Source organism: Phoenix dactylifera, chromosome 8 (assembly GCF_009389715.1).
Source record: "Phoenix dactylifera cultivar Barhee BC4 chromosome 8, palm_55x_up_171113_PBpolish2nd_filt_p, whole genome shotgun sequence".
NCBI classification, from domain to species: Eukaryota; Viridiplantae; Streptophyta; class Magnoliopsida; order Arecales; family Arecaceae; genus Phoenix; species Phoenix dactylifera.
In genome coordinates this window covers 7545598-7552786 of record NC_052399.1, presented here as the reverse complement: position 1 = coordinate 7552786, position 7189 = coordinate 7545598, and the positions used below count along the sequence as shown (strand labels likewise).

Below are 7189 nucleotides of genomic sequence, written 5' to 3'. Positions count from 1 at the left end.
TAAAACCAGCCAATTAGTATAGCTGCAGCTGCAAATCAATTTACAGATATGAGATTAAATAAAACATTCTAAGGTACACACTACTATAAAGCCTTGCATATCAAAATATAAAGTTTAGAAAAAGGATAAAAAGTTTAAGTTGAGGAAAAGGAGAAAAAGCCTTGCATATCAAAATATAAAGTTTAGAAAAAGGATAAAAAGTTTAAGTTGAGGAAAAGGAGAAAAATTTAAAATTTATTGTCAAGAATGGGATTCGAACCCATGCCCTTTCGGACCAGTACCTGAAACTGGCGCCTTAGACCAACTCGGCCATCTTGACACCATGACGAAGGGGTCTAACGTTAATTTATATTTCTATGAGGAGGGCCAATGTGGTCACCTCCAGACCGCAACCAACATTGATCCCTATTTCTTGCCCTAGCAATCGATGTTGCAATCAATGCTCAACACATAGGATTTCTAATCATCCAGTGAAATCTTTCATCGCTTCATCCATGAGCGGTCCTTAGAGCGTTTTATCCCTATCACCTTAGGGAAGGCTTTCTCTCTCTAACTCGAAGTGCAACTTGGATTACAGCCTGTGAGTGAGGATATGTATCGTATGGGGAATTCACATGGAGCGAATTTTGATCCCTATTTCTTGCCCAAGTGATACCATCCAAGCAAATATTCCATTGTCTTTGCTTTCACATTTTAAATCCCTTTCCCAATACTCTGTGAGCCTTTTGACCAGCTTTGGTCAATAAAAGAAAAATATTTTTTGAAAGTACACTGATGACTAGAGGCTGCCAGTTCAAAATATCATCTTGCTTGTGCCCACAAGATTGGATCATGGTGGACAGTAGTTGCATATCAAGTATAGTTGAGTGGTAAACATGTGCGACATGGGAGATTCAATCTAATTCAAGAACACTGTCCAATACATTCCTTTACCTGCAACACATCTAAATTACTTATCCTCTATTTCTTATTTGTTCATTTGTTATCTGAATTATTTACACATAAATCCTATGTAATCTGCACTTTTATGTTGTTTGGATGGTCCTCATCCATAAGAGTACTCTTTAATCACTGCTCTATTCTCTGCTCAATACTCCATCCTCTATGGTGGTTAAGGATTGGTGCAATATATAGAGGATAGGTAAGTGTTACCTGAAGGTTGGGCCATTCATGAAATTCTACAATAGGAACAAGAATTCTGGAAACCAGAAAAAGAGTGACCCTAGAAAACTTTTTCTATCAAACAATTAATTCTGAAGTACTAGGCCGTGCTGATCATATGATCCATGTGACTACAAGAAAATGATCAATTAGCGATAAAATAGCCTGTTGTGAATTATAATTTGTTGCAGATATGTACCATCTAACAATAAAATAAAAAATTCATTACAAAATATTGTTTAAATACTATTTTTGGCAACAAAATTATATTTTTGTTGCTAAATATATAAATTCTTGTAGTGGTAGCGACCTCTTAAAGGAAGCTAAAAGTTGCATAAACATTAGGAATTAGACGGAAGAATCTCATCATTTTGAATATGAACACTACACTACAACAAAATCGTGCTTTAACGACTCTTTTTTGCCGACGCTTTCTCCAAGCATCGGCGATTTTCGGACTAGCGCCCAAACCTGCCGACGCTTTTAAAAAGCGTCGGCCATAGACGACGCTAATTAGCGTCATCGTAGACTGTGGCCAAAGACGACGCTTATACGCATCGTCAGAAGTAAAATTGACATCAAAACCTAGCGGCCATTCCCCTCCTCCTCATTCTGCATCCCGATCAAGGCTAGCCCTAGCTCCTCTCCTCCTCCCTCCTCTTCGACGACGAGCGGCCGACCCTTGTCTTCTCCGGCGCCAAGCGACGTCCGACGGCAAGCTTCTCTCCTTCTCCCTCCTCTCCGACGATGAGCGGCCGACCCTTGTTCACTCCGGCACCGAGTGATGTCCGATGGCGAGCTCCTCTCCTCCTCCCTCCTCTCCGACGACGAGCGGCCGTCCCTTGTCCTCTCCGGCGCCGAGCGATATTCGACGGCAAGCTCCTCTCCTCCTCCCTCCTCTCCGGCATTTAATAGCAGGTGAGTTTTTTCCCCAACCCTCTCCGACATTTCAAATTTTAGAATTAACCAAATATTAGTAACTCGTGGATTGGTTGTTCGTCCGATTCCTGTCTACCTAAAAATATGCTAGACAGATCGTTGTTAGAACCGACGAACAAAGTTTAAATTTAATTTATTCTTACCTGTTCTACCCGAAGAATAGTGGTTGTAAGAGGTCGATCCACAGGGAGGCGATTGGAGTTGCATAAAAATTAGAACATTCACTCGGATTCAAAATCGACTTTTTAATGATGGAAGAAAAATATTATTTTGAGGATGTTGATGGATTCTCTAGTCTATCGGAGAATGTTTTTTTTATTGAAATTAACTAAAAGACAGGTTTTTAAATTCAAAAAGCATTTATTTAATTAATCAAAGAAGAGTTTTGGCATAAATTAAAATGGATAAAATAAGAAGATTGAAGCGAACACAAATTGCATGAAGGAAGATTTAATTGTATTGCATAACAAAGAAGAAAGATTACAGAATTTGGAGAACGGAAATTAAAAATAATAGAAATTAAAAACTTTAGCATAAATAGATCTCTCTATTAAACTAAAACTAAAAACCCCAAGACAACATGCTCTCAAAATAAAACTCTTACTAAAAACATTACTCTCAATCAAAATAAAAATAAATAAATAAGAACAACATTATACCCAAAACAGAACGATTAAACACCAATTAAAAATATAACCTTTAAAAGAAAAACAACTAAAACAAATAAAAAAAAAACAAAAGAAATGTAATGCTCTGTTTTCAAATATGAAAACAGAGCACTCAACTTCTTCCTCTCGCTCGACTTCTCCCCCCTCCTCTGTTCTTTGGAGCCGATCCCCAACCGAGCACACCTCCTCCCCAAGCTCCTCCTCTTCTCTTTTATAGACCTTGGAGATGTGGTGGAGGCAGGATCAGCGGGAGGGAGGCGTGAACTTCCTTCTTTGGGCCATGGATGCGGAATCGCTGGGAGCTGAAGCGGAAGGTGGGGACTTGGCTTCCTTCTTCGAGTGTTGCTGATGCGGAAGGGAGGAGGCGCGTGGAGGGGCTGAGTCGGACGATGAATGCGGTAGAAGGATCACGGGCTCGCTGGGAATCCGGAATGGGCGCACGGCTGAGAAGCTGGGACGAGCGGCTGTGGGATCATCCGGCTTGGATCACGGGAGAGGGGCTGGAATTTCCTCTTTGGACCATGGGATGACTCGGAATGGAAGATGCCACGGGATGCTGTGGCGTTGATGGGAGGCGATTCATCCGGGATCGCACGCGGAAGAGGAAGGATGCTGGGGCTTCCTTCTTTAGGTGCCGAATTGGAAGCTGGATCGACGGGGAGGAGGATCCGTGGATGATGAGCGCGGAGGAGGGCTGAGTCGGAAGATGAATACGGACGGCTGTGGGTGCTGTGAAGCTTCTGGGAGAATTTGGAAGGGATGCCATGGGACCGCTGCTGGGATCTTGATGGCGTGGATCGCGGCTTGGACGCTGGGATCTCACTTGACCGAATATGGGTCATGTGCCAGTTTCTGCAATGGAATTGGATTTGGAAGAAGGTCTGGGTCTTTCTTTTCCCTCCTGAGAGGGGAGCTGGGAGACACCAAGTTCCGTCCAATTAGTTATATAGACAAAAATAGTGTGATATGAAATTTGGGAAATTCGTCACAGGTCATCTGTTCTGACTGGAGGTCAATTACAAGTCTTTTAAGTCATGGGTCACCTAGCACCTCATAGTTATGATATGGTCAAATTAGATTTGCCCAAAATTCTTTCCTAAAAGCATAAAGAAATTGGACCCGATTCGGACCCGAACCCGACTCGGACCCGATCCGATCTTCAACCGGGTCGGATCTGGGAAGGGATCCTTCTTTAGTCAAATTTGTACTCAATGTGCATTTTATCTCTAATTTATGAAAATCTGTGCCAAACCCAAATATAATATTAATCCAGTGAATTTATCATTATCGGTTAGCAATAATACTAATTTAGGTGACATGTAGGTCGCACTTTTGTGCTCTCATTACTGGTCCATAGAAACAATGCCTATATGAAGTCCTTATTTATATGCACGATGTATTGTCTGTTACTTCTGATCTTATTTGTGGTGATTCGTAGTGCTTATTTCCCTAGAGACAAAATCCCTGTTCTACTAGAGATAATATTGGGATAAACAAGTATGACAGCCCTAAAATGATAACCGGAAATAAAATCCTAATATAACACGAGCAATGATTTCCAATACACTTATGCCTCCCATAGGCTGGGTTATTTGAATGTCAAGCTCAACACTATCATTGTTCAGACCAGCAGATCAAGTATGGTTCTGAATTGAGATCCATGCTTCAACTATTTTGAGTGTAGATCTTATAAAATTTGATTTGGCATGTCCAACGGTTAAGTGTGTGTGGTCATCTCCTGTTTGACTTTACAGATACAAAGCTAGTTCAGCTTGACTATAAGTTAGGGTGAGATAGTCCCAAGTAGATCCGGATCCAATCCGAACCCAAACCTTCTAAGATATCATGAGTAGATGTCAGTCCCAAACATGTAATGTTGTTGGATTTAGATCTCCTAAAGTTGGACTTGACTTGGCCAAATCATCCAAACCAAATAAATCTTATTAATTTGACTGTAAAACTCTAGGTTTGTCTTTACAAACTTATATCTATTGTGACCCATTTGCAGCATACGATGCAAATAGAAATAAACTGGATAACAACTGAGTCACCATGACTATTTTTTTAGGAACAATTCCTATCATAGCATAGCTTTACATGCTGCTTTAGCGAGATAAAGGCATATATGTGAGACATAATGGTGCAGTAGCGGCATCGAAGCATTTCTCCGAAAATGGAGCAGAAATCATGATGGAAGACTTGTAATGAACATCATGAGCATTGGTGGCATTATATGCTCACTCCGAGATCTCAGTGATAGTTTGGTAGCAGTGGATGCACCCACATTTGCCCAAACGGGCCGGGCTGGTTTCCAGCATGAACGAAAAAGAGTAGATGGTAAATAAGCTGAAATTATAATCTAATTCTTGGTTCAAGCAAACGACGAAGGATTTATTTGGTCATGCTTAAATAGGTCAGGAAGGCTTCTCAGCGATAGTTCGTGTTACATTTGTTTCTTTTTCTTTCTTTTTTGATGAGATGTGTTTTTGTTTCTTCACACAAACTAGTTAGACAAATGTTATAATCAACATAATAATCTTGAACCGGGTCATGAAATGAAAACCTTAAGCCCTTATAATAATTTCTACCGCATCAAACTACAGATATGTGCGCTGATGGAATCCAAGAATGACAACCTATGCAAAATATAGTAACTGAAAAACAGAGATCCCTGGCATGGTCAGCAACTGTTCTTGATATAGAAATGTTTTCTGAGTAATATTTCATCAGATAATAAGAAGTACATCATCAGTGCAAGGTCTAAATAATATAGATTAGTTTGGTTCCAATTCTCCTAATTGAATTAGTTCATTTCCAGGTTAAGGGGTTGGAAGTATGGACGGCTGTATGTTTATCTATATAAACACCGTTGTGAAGTATGGACGGTTTCATTTTGCTAGTTTTCTGTGTTGAGTATTGCTGGAAATCTTGATTTTTGATGTCATTCAGTGTGCACACATTCAGTAACTTCGCTGGATTGAAATTGCAGTAATTATAAACCAATCTCTCTTTGTGCCATTTGCCGTATGCCATGTTGGCAATAGAAAGGTTCTTTGTGATTATAGGATTGCTACGATCTCTTTGCAAGATAATTGTTGACAAGGTCAATTTCAATTGCTCAGCTGATCACATTGAATTAATTAGCAATTTATTAGATTTTATTTATTATTTAACTAATATTGCTTTTTTTTTTGTGCATACTAGATAACAACATGCCACGAAGAAAACGATTCAGAGATGTTGAGTTTCAATACACGTCCGTGGGATCTTCTTCCAATCAGTCCCTGCAGTCCCAGCTGCCCGACGAGCCCCAGCAGCATGAGTCCCATTCTCAGCATGAGTCTCATTCTCAGCACGAGTCTTAGTCTGAGCATGTGCCACCTGCTGATTGTCCAGACATGGATGACGTGCACATCCAGGGTAATTTGATTTACATTTTATATATTAAGTTTTTTTACAATCTAATTATATTAAATCATTTGCCTTTAATGTTTTAATTAATGGATGTATATTTTATTTTATTTTTATAGATGGACTAGGGAGAGTGAGGAGGACACGAGGACCCACTCGAGCACGGGACGTGTGGAGCCTACGCGAGGATGAGAAGATTGTGGTATATTGCAATGAACTGGGGCAGCTTATCAAGAGGGCTGCAAGTATTTTATCGACTTTTCTAGGATCGGTTGCGCGGAAGGGTCAGTTGTATCCGCTCAACTATACGAAATGGAATGAAATGCTTCCTTCGTATAAGGTTGAGCTTCTTAAAGTTATTGAGGTAAAGAATTGAATTTGCTTACTATCACAATTTTATTTTTTGATTTAACATTGTTATAATATTCTTTAATTACTTTGGTGTAGAAAAAGTTTTTGCTCCCTAAAGAGAGCCATGATTGGGTGCTGAAGTCCGTCAACCGCAAGTGGAAAGAATATAGGGCCAAGTTAAAGGTGGACTGGAAGCACGATGGTATGACAGAAGAGGAGGTTGCCCGTGTTTGTCCTCCTGATGTAATCTCTCTTCAGTGGAGGGAGCTTGTCCACTATTGTTTTTATATGAAAGCTCGGATTGTGTATATTTTTTCAATACCTTAGATTGTATTTACTAATAATTTAAATTACAAATTTATATTCTTTATTCTTTTTTTGGGAAGACATATTCCAACATTGGTAGAGCTGCACGAGCCTCTCAGACTGTTCCTCATACTTCAGGCTTGATGAGTTATGCTCGACGTTGAGCTGAATTCGTAAGTTTTTTTGAAACTCTTTGAAACTATTTTAAATTGTTCTATCATATAGCATGTATCATGATAACTAGCTTACCAATATACTTTTTGTTGTAGATGGATGATAATGGGAGGGAGCCTGGTAAGGTGGAGTTTTATTAGATGACTCACACCCACCGAGATGATAGTTTTGTTCGGAAG

At 39.8% G+C, this 7189-nt stretch overlaps 1 non-coding gene across 1 annotated transcript; it reads right to left on the bottom strand.

Annotated features, from left to right (window-relative positions):
• Window positions 1–238: 238 nt before the first annotated feature.
• TRNAL-CAG lies at window positions 239–319 on the bottom strand. The gene has a single exon. It is a non-coding gene; the product is annotated as a tRNA-Leu (tRNA).
• Between the last annotated feature and the right edge of the window lie 6870 nt (window positions 320–7189).